The following is a 14,375-nucleotide window of genomic DNA, read 5'->3' on the forward strand; positions in this document are numbered from 1 at the left end:
ATGATTTATCTGATTTCTGTCTCCTGCTGTGTCTGAATGTTTAGGGAGTCACTCTGTAAATCTGAAAGAGTGGGTCTATGGTGTAATCTAATTGTGTGTCATGAATTCAGTTCTGACTATGGTGACCTTTTTCAGGGCTTTTTAGGTAAAAAAATACTGGTAAGTGGTTACCCTCTCCTCCTTCAGGGGGTATCCTGGGTCTGTGCAGCTTGCCCAAAGCCACACATGCTGGCTATTCTGGAATGTGCAGTGAGGAACTGAGCTCCCAACCTCTTGCTCTGCATCCAGAAACCTAACTCACTGAGCTTTCCAGACAGCTCTGTAGGGCAATTTACACCCTGTAAAATGTATACTTTAGACCAGTGGTTCTTAACGTGGGCGATAATGCCCCCCAGGGGGCAATTTCATTTTTCAGGGGGGCGGTAGAACGAAAAGGGGCGGCAGGGGGGCGCTGGAGCAGAAGGGGGGCGGTAGGGGGGCAGTGGAGCAAGCCAAACCTGTGAAGATGGCTGCAACCTTTTTACAATGTACATGAATATATATTTTCCTCCAATCTTAATTTAGTTTCAGAGTTTTCATCTTGAAATTTTTAGTTCCTGCATTGTGGTTTGTTTTTATGCTTTTTTATATTTCTTTTTCTGTCTTAAAATTCGCTTGCAACTAAATCATTAAATGTTACTTTTGGGGGGCATTTCATTTTCTTGGAATTGAATTTTGTTTTCAGGTGTCATTGGATTTAAGTGTCTTAAATAAATAAATAAATAAATAAATAAATAAATAAATAAATAAATAAATAAATAAATAAATAAATAAATATCATCACCGCGGGGAGGGGGGCAATGATAACTTACTCAATGGCTCAAGGGGGTGTTTCTTTCAAAAAGGTTAAGAACCACTGCTTTAGACTACTGATTATTATTACCCTCAGATAACCATGTATGCCCCTAATATGGGTTGTGATCATTGAATGTAGACAAGGGAGGTTTGAAACCAGCCAATTTTGATTTGAAAATTTATCCTGCAATGAAGGTGGGCTAGAATGAGGATGGGGGTCCATTGATGCCTAACTAAATTAATTGTATAGTTTTTAATTGATGAATTAAAGGCATTGAATTTGCCTCTTTGTATATATTGGTTGCCATGTTCTCCATTGATAGTAATGCTGATTTAATGAGCAATTTCATAGCTCTGTTTTTGATAATTAGAATGATGTGACATATAATTTTCTGTACACTAGCCCAGGAAGGTGTTTGAGAGTGATATATTATATCGCTACATGGCTAGAGGGTTTTTGAGGTCATATCTCTTTAGTTAAATCTCTGCCACAATGTGATTTTGCCAGCTAAAGTACAGAATGACTGCATTATTCAAATACACTTGTTTAAAAGGTGGGAACCCTATGCAAGACTCCATGGCGTTATCGCTACAATTTGAAAAACATGAAGTGCTTTTGTTTGGCTATGATGCCACACTTCAGCCCCTCTACAATTCTGTCTGCACAGTTGAAAGGCCTTTCATTCTAATTTCCAATCCATTACACAACTCTATAGATCTATGCATTTGCACAAGAGGACAGCATTAAGAGCTCCCAAGTTAATACGTGACCATTCATTTCCTCCCTCTCAAGCCCAAACATTCAGGTTGTTTGTTATTTTCCCAGGTATTTTTTTATTAAGATAAGAAACCACTGAGAAAGCCTGCATTCACCAGACTTACAATGAAAATTCTCCACTACACTGTTTGCTCCCTGCAATTCTTACCAAAGTAATTGACCTCATTTTCCTCTGCTTTTTTTTCCTTCAGACCACTGAAAGTGAAGGGCATAGTGACAATACAAACCAATATACATTTTTTAGTAGTTTAAGTGCATGGCTTCCTTCACAAAATCCTACACATCATAGTTTGGTGAGGATACAGCGGTGTGTTTTGTTTTGTTTTTGTAACCCTATTTTCATCTCTCAGAACAATTGTTCTAGCGTTTCTTGGTAATAGGGAATAATACCTGAAACAGTTTAGGTACATAAGAAAGATAGGTTGTACAACAGGTACACCCTTTAAAACTTTTTAACTTAGAAAAAAATGGAGATGAAGAATATGAAAAAAAAACCCTACAATATGAATGGTATGGAGAATGTTGATAAGTTTGTTTTCCTATCTTGTGACAGTAGAACTGAGGGTACTCCCATCATGCAGAAAGGAGGGAGATTCAGGACAGACACAAAGAGGTTCTGTGTTGTCTTTAATGGAACTATGGGATTTGCTGCCCCAAGATGTAGTGATGGCCACCAGCATAAATAGCTTAGTTTTAAAAAAGGATTAGACAGTTTGTGAGCTAAATGTTGCCTCCATTATCTGAGGCAGTTGATGAATACTCATCTATTAGTACAAATGGGGCATCACCCCACCTCAGGTTTCCCTCAGACATCCCACTCTTCTTTGCCCTCCTTACCAGAAGCATGTAATTTCTGTTTCTGTTCATGTGTAAATATTAGCTTGTCTGTCTACCTCTTTTGCTAATTTGTGTGGATATTCCTGTTGCTCCATTTTTGAGAATTGCGCCATTTTGCTCCTAGCTATGTCCACTATTGCTTTCTTTTCCCTTCCACCAAATAGGATGGGCACCAGCTAATTCTGCAGAGAGCAAGTCTTTGTATACCTGTAGCTGGGGAACATAAGTTAGAGGGTGCTGTTATGCTCACATTCTTGTACAGCCTCTGTCTGGTGACAGCAGAGTGCAGGACTAGATAGTCCTCCATTCTGTACATCTCTTACACTCTGTCCGATCATGAATGGGTTTTTTTCCTATCATAAAATAGCACTTGAGGAAGTCCTTCCAGGTCCGGCTAATGCAAATGCACCTGAACGATGGGAACACTTCAAGAACACTGTCTATAACACCGCCTTGTCCACCTTTGGCAAGAAGACCAAAAAGATGGCTGACTGGTTCGAAGCCCATTCAGAGGAGTTAATGCCAGCCATCGAGGATAAGAGAAGAGCTCTAGCAGCATACAAAGCCTGTCCTAGTGAGTACAACTTGCAAGCTCTTCGACCTGCTCGCAGTCAAGTCCAGCAGGCTGCTAGGAGATGCTCCAACAATTATTGGCTCCAGCTCTGCTCTCAGATACAGTTAGCAGCGGACACAGGTAACATCAAAGGAATGTATGACGGTATCAAGCAGGCTTTAGGTCCAGTACAGAAGAAATCTGCTCCCCTGAAGTCTGCTACAGGTGTGCTCATCCAGGACCGAACACAGCAGATGGAACGCTGGGTGCAGCACTACTCTGAGCTATATTCCAGAGAGTATGTAGTAACTGAAGAAGCATTAAATAACATTGAGTGCCTGCCTATCTTGGAAGAGCTGGACAGCGAACCAACCCTAGCAGAAATAAAAGCGGCCTTGGACTCCCTCGCCTCCGGCAAGGCACCTGGAAAGGATAACATCCCCGCTGAAGTGCTGAAATGCTGTAAGGAGATCGTCACCTCCGAACTGTACGAAGTCTTTTGTCTCTGCTGGAGGGAAGGTGGAGTACCACAGGACATGAAGGACGCAAACATTATCACATTGTACAAGAACAAAGGAGACAGGGGTGACTGCAATAACTACCGTGGCATCTCTCTTCTTAGTGTGATAGGGAAGCTGCTTGCCCGTGTTGTGCTGAAGAGGCTCCAGGTGCTTGCAGATAGAGTCTATCCAGAATCACAGTGCGGATTTCGAGCTAATAGATCCACCACTGACATGGTATTCTCCCTCCGACAGCTGCAGGAGAAATGTAGGGAACAACAACAGCCACTCTTAGTGGCCTTCATAGACCTTACAAAAGCATTTGATCTGGTTAGCAGGGATGGCCTTTTTAAAATACTTCCCAAGATTGGATGTTCACCTCGTCTCCTTAACATCATCAGATCTTTCCATGAGGGAATGAAAGGCACTGTAGCTTTTGACGGCTCAACATCAGACCCCTTTGACATCCAAAGCGGAGTGAAACAGGGCTGTGTCCTCGCACCAACACTTTTTGGGATCTTTTTCGCAGTCATGCTGAAGCATGCCTTTGGAGCTGCAACCGAGGGCGTCTATCTCAGGACTAGATCAGACGGAAAGCTCTTTAATCTCTCTAGATTGAGAGCGAAGACCAAAGTCCAACTGAAATGCATGCGGGACTTCCTCTTCGCAGATGATGCAGCCATTGTTGCCCACTCTGCTGAAGACCTCCAACAACTCATGAATCGTTTCAGCAAGGCCTGCCAAGACTTTGGACTAACAATCAGCCTGAAGAAAACACAAGTCATGGGCCAGGGCGTGGACTCACCCCCCTCTATTACCATCTCCACACAGGAATTGGAGGTTGTTCATGACTTTGTGTACCTCGGCTCAACCATCTCTGACACCCTCTCTCTAGATGATGAGCTGGATAAACGCATTGGCAAAGCAGCCACCATGTTCTCTAGACTCACAAAGAGAGTATGGCTCAATAAGAAGCTGACGACACATACGAAGATCCAGGTTTATAGAGCCTGTGTTCTAAGCACACTCCTGTACTGCAGTGAGTCATGGACTCTTTGTGCACGGCAGGAAAGGAAGCTGAACACCTTCCATATGCGTTGCCTCCGACGGATTTTTGGCATCACCTGGCAGGACAAAGTTCCAAACAGAGCAGTCCTAGAACGAGCTGGAATTTTCAGCATGAACACATTACTGAAACAGCGACGTCTACGTTGGCTCGGGCACGTCGTGAGAATGGCTGATGGTCGGATTCCAAAGGATCTCCTCTATGGAGAATTAGTGCAGGGAAAGCGCCCCAGAGGGAGACCACAACTGCGATACAAGGACATCTGCAAGCGAGATCTGAAGGCCTTAGGAATAGACCTCAACAGATGGGAAAACCTGACATCTGAGCGTTCAGCCTGGAGGCAGGCGGTGCATCACGGCCTCTCCCAATTTGAAGAGACCCTTGCCCAGCAGGCCGAGGCAAAGAGGAAGTCACAAAAGCAGCAAAACCAGGGAGCCGGACAGGGGACAGACTGGATTTGTCTTCAGTGTGGAAGGGACTGTCACTCTCGAATTGGCCTCCTCAGCCACACTAGGCGCTGTTCCAAGCCCTCCATACAGAGCACGCTACCATAGTCTTTCGAGACTGAAGGATGCCTAACTAAAAAAAATAATACTACTATACATCCATGCCTTGCCATCCAAGATAAAAATACCTGCTTCTAGGACCCTCTACTTTTATTCTAACAGACAAGGACACCTGAGAACTCTAACTAGTAGATCTTCCAACATGCACTCAAAACTCTTTCCCTCTCAGAACTCATGAATGTTCTATTTGTCCTTGAAGAAGGTTTTGTCAGGTTCAGAAACAGTTCCTCCTTGCATGCTCCTGGCACTGTGTCAGACAGGTGGATTCACACCTGGAAAGCTGTTGTCAAAGGAATGTTTATTAGTGGCTCCTCATCATTTTGGAGAGAGGTTTTGCATGGTAAGCTTCAGGGTTGCACAGTATGTTTCATCAATGACTTAGATGAATAGGTGGAGAGAATCTCTTTCATTTCTGCATGAGACATAAACCTTAAAGAGATGGATGGCTAATATCTAATTTTTAAATTATCTTGTCAAAATGGAAAACTGAAGTGAATCAAACAATATAAAATTCAGTTGGGACAGATGGAAAATTCAGGTTTCATCAAAAAGAAAAGAAAATTGAATCTAGAGTTTCAGGATAAGGGCTCCTTCCTTTATCAGTAGTATATATGAAAAGGGGGTTGAGAATCATAGTTGATAAGCTAAATATGCATCTGGAGTATGATGCAGCATCAAAAAAAAGTACTGATTTTAGGATGCTCCTTCTTTCTTTGAGTGACAGAACTATCCCACTAACAAGAATACTTGTTTCATCTAATTCTTCTTTCAGCTGAATAATATATCCATTTATTGGCACCACACATGAAAAAAATATGTAAACAAACAGAAGTAGGCTCAAAAAATGGGCAATGAAAATGGTTAACAATGTAGAAAAAGCCCTATGGTGGAAAGGTTAAAAGAACCCAATATGGGAGGGAAAATACTGAGAGATGGAGGTATGCAGGTTTGTGTTTGGGGATTGCAACCTCAGAATTCTGGGTGTTGTAGTCCAAACACAAAAATCTGTACACCTGTAAAGAGAGGAAACATGACAGAACTCTTCACGTACCTTAAGAGTTGTTACATGTCCCAGGAGAAGAAATTGTGTCTGTACATAACGAGAAATGTTTAAATCAGGATGGAAATCCTTTGACTCATCAGGTATTTTGGATGAAAACTCTCCAAAACCCACCCAACTGTTGGAGATGTCCCAGCTCCGGATTTCTTGTATCAAGCAAAGGGTTAGACTAGATGATCAGCAAAACCCCTTTCAAACTTCTGCAATTCTATGAAAATACCTGAGCACTAGAACTAAATGACCTCAGGAAACCCATAGCATTCATCTGTTTATGCATGGGTAGGACTTCATCTAGAGATGTTTGGACATGCTCTAGCACAATTGCAGAAAGTCAGGGGTATCGTAACACAAGTAATACCTTTGTGTGGTTTTACTCTAGCCTCTCAAGCTGGGAAGCGGACAACAGTGTAGATGTAATGTTAAACCAAAACCAGGTTTAAAGGCTATCCTACTTTTGCCCAAGGATGCCACACAGTGCCCTAACCCACGATGCTTGATACCTTTGCATCTTGTGGCAACAAAAATTAAGTAGAATTGAGTCACACGATGAGTAAAAATGCTTCCAGATTTGTTTTTGTGGTTGTACTTCTGTGGTCACACTTGTCAGTGGTGATGAATCTCTCACACCTAATTTCAGGAGGAGTTGAGTGTTTCTCTCATTACCAAAACAGATATCATTCCCTTTCTTCAGAAGCCTACCCACAGGTTTGTGGCAACATGAAACTGCTGCTTACTAGACCTTCGTGGTGTTCTTGCATTTGTTTTGTTTTTTAAAAGAACTACCTTTTACAGTATTTACAAGATGTGAAGGTAGAAAAGGACTAGTAAACAAAAGGCTGGGAGAAGCAGCAGGACTGATCCCAAGTAAATTAATGCAGCCGTCCCTTGTATCCAGGTGTGTTCAACTACAATTCCCATCACTCACGTGGAGATCCAAGGTTGAGGGAGCATGTAGTCCCACAAATTTATTGAAGAAAATGGATTATGTCAGTCTGTAGTCCAGCAAAGTATCCAAGATTTTTGAGACAAACTTTCTCAATTCCCTTTGTATGACAATTAAAATAGTCTTGGAAAGATCCATGTTAGGGGTAGGCATTGGAAGATCAAAATCTCCTCTTAGAGCTACAGATGTCTGGCACTTTACCAGCAAGCCTTTCTGACTCCCAAGCATTTCATAATAGCCTGGCACTGCCCAAAGCCTGGCTCTTAGAATTCCTGCTCTGTCACAATGCAGACAGTGATTTATATGTGTACCTAAACAGTTCATCTCCATAGATGTGGCTCCTGGGATGCAATAGGTAAAGAGCTTTGTCTCCTGTCCACAGCTATCATTTTGCAACTGACTTTGTCACCAGAACCATTTTATACTGTACCTAGCTCTATCATTCTCCTACTACAAAAAAAAAAGTTCCAAACTCTTGTCTAAATCTGGCCAAGATGATTCTTCTTTACTGTGTACAGGAAACATAATTTTCCTATTCTGCTGTTAAACATGTCATTAGTAGTGCCTAGGCTACTGAGAGTCTAACTCCTTGCTGGATATAGGCAGTCAGAGCTGGGCCATCTCCAACATATACTACACCAACATTTTGTTGAACATTCTGAAAATACTTAACTTAGAATGTAGAGAGCAAGATCTGACCAAGACCTGACACTTGGTGGCTTAGGCACCACCAATGGTCTGCTTACATTTATTCATATATGAGACAGTCTGATTTCAAATCAGGTCATGGAGCCTCCCCCCCCCCGTCCAGAACTGGTGACAGCTCTCCCAGCTGCCTAGGGCAGTGATCCCCAACCTTGGGCCTCCAGATGTTCTTCGACTACAACTCCCAGAAGCCTTCACCACCACCTCTGCTGGCCAGGATTTCTGGGAGTTGAAGTCCAAGAACATCTGGAGGCCCAAGGTTGGGGACCACTGGCCTAGGGGACAGAAATGAAGCAGGAGAATGATTCAAAGTTCTCCAAATCTAAACATCTCTTTAGTGCAAATACATGCTTCAAGCAACTGAGCAGATGGCTATGCACATGGACATCATCAAATGGTCAATATAGAAATCAAATAGAATACAGTGGTGCCTCGCTTAACGGGCGCTCTGTTTAGTGACGAAACCACATAGCAACGAAGATTTTGTGATCGCAAAAGCGATCGCATTGCAATGTTTTAAATGTTTTTTTTCGCTTTGCGATGATTGGTTCCCTGTTTCGCTTACTGAACAGCTGATTGGTGGTTCCAAAATGGCCACCAGGTAAAAAAATGGCCACCCACTGTGTTTGCTCACGGATTCCTCGTTTAAGAGGCAGCGAAAATGGCCGCCGTATGGAGGATCTTCGCTTTACGGTCAGTTTTTTGCCCATAGGAACTCATTAAACAGGTTTTAATGCGTTTCTATGGGCTTTTTATTTATTTATTTATTTATTTATTTATTTATTTATTTATTTATTTATTTGATTGTTTATTTAACTTATATGCCTCCCACTCTACCCAAAGGTCTCTGGGCGGCTTACAACAATTAAAATTCAATTAAAATACAATAAAAGATAAAATGATTAAAATACAAAAGATGGGAAATGATAGAATAAAAACAGAATTCAAGAACTGACAGAAGGGAAGGCCTTTTTTAAATCGCATAGCAACGAAATCGCTTAGCAGCGATTTTTGCTGCACGGATTAACGTCACTATGCGAGGCATCACTGTACATAATGGGAAGCAGGAGAAGGAGAAGGAGTATTATTCCTTTTTTTAACTATAACATAAATATAAACATAAAATACATAAACCAAAATACAAATTAACTGTGTTCCCCCCCACTATAGTCAGGACCTCTTGCAATAATCTTCTTCCTCCATCGATACTCTTCTTCGTCTTCTATTATTGTCCTCTTCTCCAGAACTGCATTGATTCTTGATTTGGAGCTTTCCCCTTTCCTCTTGCTAACACATATTCCAAAAGTCTGCAAAATATATTATAAAAATTATTCTTTTTCAACTCTCCTTTCTTAACCTTTAAATTACAAGTTAGCTTATCATTTATAGCTATATTCCATATTTCATTATACCAAACATCAATTCGAAATTCAGATTTTGATTTCCAGCGCCTAGCTATTATTAATCTAGCTGCTGTTAATAAATTGGTAATCAATTCTTTAGTCATTTTATCATATTCCACATTCTCAAATATTGATAACAAAGCTATCTCAGGATTAAATTCTATATCTTTTTCACATATGTCATTTAGTTCTTTAAAGATTAGTTTCCAAAATCTTTGTACTTTTTCACATTCCCGCCACATATAAAAGTATGTACCAATTTCCTTCTCACATTTCCAGCAGACATTGAGATAACTAGTGTTAATTTTATTTAATTTTGTCGGTGTTAATTACAATCTGAAGCCCAATTTTTAAAAAAAATTCTCTTATTTTCACTGACATATATATTAAAACCCTCATTTTCCATATCCTCCTCCATTCTTCCTCATTTATTCTTTTCCAAAATCTTATTCCCACACTAACTACAATCCTTCTTTCTCACTTTCTTCTTCTAAATCAAGCAGGAATGCATGATTTTTACTCACTGTACCCTTTACTAAATCAGTCATCTGAATACAGTATCTCCATATGATAATAGAAATTGTTCATACTTCATGTATTCTCTGTCTTTGTTATAGTTCTTTACCCATTCATTAGTCCATCTTTCTAACTGCATATAATTCAACCATGAAATATTCTTATTCTGAAGGATTTGTTCGATTTGATCTTTCATTCTCATTTTATACAACCAGTCTTTTAATCTAATCACTTTTTTTCTTTAAATAATTCCACATACACTTTCATACTGACAGGAAAATTCTCTATTTCAGTCACTAATCCTAGTGGAGAGTTAAATGGACATAAATTTATACCATATGTTTAACATGAGAAGTAGTATTATTCCTGGTAAAACAAAACTAGGAGCAGATTGTGGCACTGATCATGAACTGTTGGTTTCCAATATCAGAGTAAAGCTGAAAAAAGAACACTTAAAAACCGCAGTGCTAAAATATTATTTAAACAGCATTACTGATACATTTAAAGTCCACATAAAGAAAAAAATTGCATTACTATACTTAACAAGCTGTGGACATGAGGAATTGTGGACTGAAGCCAGAGATATTATTAGGGAAGAATTTAATTCAATTCCTGAAGAAAAGAAAACCCAAGATGGATGATGGAAAATACGCTTAAAATCATTAAGGATAGCTCAAGAAGTAAAAGATGACAGAAATAACATCAGAACTGTGGATGCAATTTTTCAGCAAATTGTCACATAGAGGCAAAAAGAACTGCTATAACAACCAATGCAAAGAAAAAGAAAAGAACAACAAAAGGGGAAAAACAAGATACCTCTTCCAGAAGATCCAGGAAATCAAGGGGAAATTTAAGCTTAGGTTAGGAATGCTGAATGGCCAACAGGGAAACATACTATCTGACCAGGAGAAAATAAAGAGAAGATGGAAATAGTATGCTGAAGTCCCATACAGAAGAGGTAAAAGGATGACAGATTTCTTTGAAGAGGAATCCTATGATGAAGAACCTGTAATTCTATAAAGTGAAGTGAATGCTGCTCTAAAGCACTAGGAAGAAATAAATCACCAGCAGTAGATGGAATACCGATAGAACTGTTTCAAGCCACAGTGACTGAATCTGTCAAAATCCTAACAAGAACAGACCAACAAATATGGAAAAGAAAACAATGTCCCACAGACTGGAAACATCTGATATACATTCCAGCCATTTAAAAAGGAAATGGCAAGGAGTGCCTCAACTATAAGACCATTGATTTAATTTCCCGTGCAAATAAAGTGATGCTCAAGGTGTTGCAACAAAAGCTTTTACCTTCTATTGAATGAGAAATGTCTAATGTTCAAGCTGGGTTCTGCAAAGGAAAAGCACACAAGATCATATTGCAAATATCTGCTGACTACTGGAGAGCACCAAATAATTTCAAAAGAGCAGTCAATGTTCTATAAACTACAGGAAGGACTTTCACTGTGTGGATCATGAAAAACAATGGGTTGTTCAGAAAGAAACTGGTGTGCCCTCAGCACTCGGTTTTTCTGATGCATAACTTGTATCGTGGACAAGAGGCTACCATTAGGACTGAATATGGAGAAGCAAAATGCTTTCCTATAAAGCAAAGGTGTCAGACAAGGGTGCATTGTATCCCCTAATTGATTCAATATATACACAGAACATATATGGAAAGCCAGACTAAATTCGGGTGAAGGAGGAGTAAAAATTGGTGGAACAAACATGAGTCATTCATGACACCATCTTACTGGCAGGACTGCAGTTGAACATAAGACAAAAATCAGAACTACAGAAGAACTACAGAACTTTAATGTTGACAATGAAGAAACTGATATAGTTAGAGATTTTGTATAGCTTGGTTTCATCATCAATCCAAATGGAAACTGCAGGCAAGAATTCAGAAGAAAACTGAGACTCAGAAGGGCAACAATGAAGGAATTAGAAAAAATAATCAAGTGTAAGGATGTGTCACTGGAGACCCACACTGAGATCATCCACACTCTCCTGATCACCATGTATAGTAGTTGTGAAAGCTGGACAATAAGAAAGCTGATAGAAGAAAAGAATAGAAAGGGGAAAAACCAGAGATCTGTTCGAGAAAATTGGAGATATTAAAGGAACATTTTGTACAAAGATGGATATGATAAAGCACAAAAATGGTAGGGACCTAACAGATGCAGAAGACATGAAGAAGAGGTGGCAAGAATACACAGAGGACTTATACCAGAAAGATCTGGATGTACCGAACAACCCAGATAGTTTGGTTGCTGACCTTGAGCTAGACATCCTGGAGAGTGAAGTCAACTGGGCTTTAGAAAGCATGGCTAACAACAAGGCCAGTGGAGGTGATGGCATACCAGTTGAACTATTTTAAAATCTGAAAAGATTATGCAGTGGCCAGAGAATTGGAAAAGATCAGTCTACAGTACATCCCAATCCCAAACAAGGGCAGTGCCAAAGAATGCTCTAGCTACCGTGCAATTGCACTCATTTCACACGCTAGCAAGATTATGCTCAAAATCCTACCAGGTAGGCTTCAGCAGTATGTGGACTGAGAACTCCCAGAAGTACAAGCTGGATTTTGAAGGGGCATAGGAAACAGAGATCAAATTGCTAACATGCACTGGATTCTGGAGAAAGCCAGAGAATTCCAGAAAAACATCTACTTCTGCTTCATTGACTACGCAAAAGCCTTTGACTCTGTGGAACACAGCAAACTATGGCAAGTTCTTAAAGAAATGGGAGTGTCTGACCACCTTATCTATCTCCTGAGAAATCTATACATGGGACAGGAAGCAACAGTTAGAACTGGATATGGAACAAGTGATTGGTTCAAAATTGGGAAAGGAGTATGACAAGGCTGTATATTGTCTCCCTGCTTATTTAGCTTACAGTATATGCAGAATACATCATGCAAAAGGCTGGACTGGATGAATCCCAAGCCGGAATTAAGATTGCCGGAAGAAATATCAACAACCTCAGATATGCAGATGATACCACTCTGATGGCAGAAAGTGAAGAGGAATTAAAGAACCGCTTAATGAGGGTGAAACGAGAGCGCAAAAAATGGTCTGAAGCTTAACATCAAAAAAACTAAGGTTATGGCCACTGGTCCCATCACCTCCTGGCAAATAGAAGGGGAAGATATGGAGGCAGTGACAGATTTTACTTTCTTGGGCTCCATGATCACTGCAGATGGGGACAGCAGCCACGAAATTAAAAGACACCTGCTTCTCAGGAGGAAAACGATGACAAACCTTGACAGCATCTTAAAAAGCAGAGACATCACATTGCCAACAAAAGTCCGAATAGTCAAAGCTATGGTTTGTCCAGTAGCGATGTATGGAAGTGAGAGCTGGACCATAAAGAAGGCTGACCACCAAAGAATTTATGCTTTTGAATTGTGGACTGCAAGGAGAACAAACCTATCCGTTTTGAAGGAAATCAAGCCTGAGTGCTCACTGGAAGGACAGATGCTGAAGCTGAGGCTCCAATACTTTGGCCATTTCATGAGAAGAGAAGACTCCCTGGAAAAGACCCTGATGTTGGGAAAGTGTGCAGGCAAGAGGAGAAGGGGACAACAGACGATGAGATGGTTGGACAGTGTCATTAAAGCTACCAACATGAATTTGACCCAACTTTGGGAGGCAGTGGAAGACAGGAGGGCCTGGCGTGCTCTGGTCCATGGGGTTATGAGGAGTCGGACATGATTTAATGACTAAACAACAACAGCTAGAGCAGGCCCATTGAATCAATGGAAATTATGGAAGGGTTGGCTTACCCTATTTTCATTGATTCAATGGACCTACTTGAGTTGTGACTTTTTAGTGGATTTTAGCCAAAGTTTACTGTTCTCAACTGTTCTCTAATTAGAGGGCAAAGGTACTGCTCCCTGGGAACTCTACAAAATCTGCCTTCAGGGTACACCAAAGGCAGAGTTTGAAAACATAAATAAATGCCTTCCAGTATATTGCACTGCTAAGATTAACCAATACTGTGAGGGAAATTTCTTTTTCTTTAAAAGGGGATCCCCCAAGAAACCTTAAAATGCTGAATCAGACTAGCATTTTGATGGCATCTTCCTCAAGGAACCAGTTGTAGATTTTGTTTTCTATATCCCAAGACTTAACATCCTCTAGCAAAGGCAAAGGGCTCTTTTGCAGAATATGGGACCACATATTTGTTCACGGGCTGCCCTCCCCATTTGCCTATAGGAGGATTTAAATAGTCACTGGAGAGGCTTCTTGCAATCATGCAAAGACCTTCCCTGGCTTCCTACTGATGATATTTAACTGGAAATAGCACCAATGCCTGCACCTGTATATGAAGCTCCTGGTTTCTGGAGGTGAAAAAAGCAGTGACCTTCTGAAATTGCCCTCTTAGAAAATAGCAGCAAACCTTAGCTAGGTTCAGAGTTCAAGTGATGCCAAGGACATTGTACAAGATCTGTTCACTGGCACCAAACCAGATTTGGGAAAGGGAATTCAGCCTCATTCCTTGCTCTGCCCTGTGAGGCTGGCCTCAGGGGTGAGTGGAGAAAATGCTAGTAATACATTGTGTCTTCCCACCCTGTTCAACCCTGAGGCCACAGCTGTCCCCCTGAAGGGACCA

The sequence above is a fragment of the Pogona vitticeps genome, chromosome 2 (assembly GCF_051106095.1).
Source record: "Pogona vitticeps strain Pit_001003342236 chromosome 2, PviZW2.1, whole genome shotgun sequence".
NCBI lineage: Eukaryota > Metazoa > Chordata > Lepidosauria > Squamata > Agamidae > Pogona > Pogona vitticeps.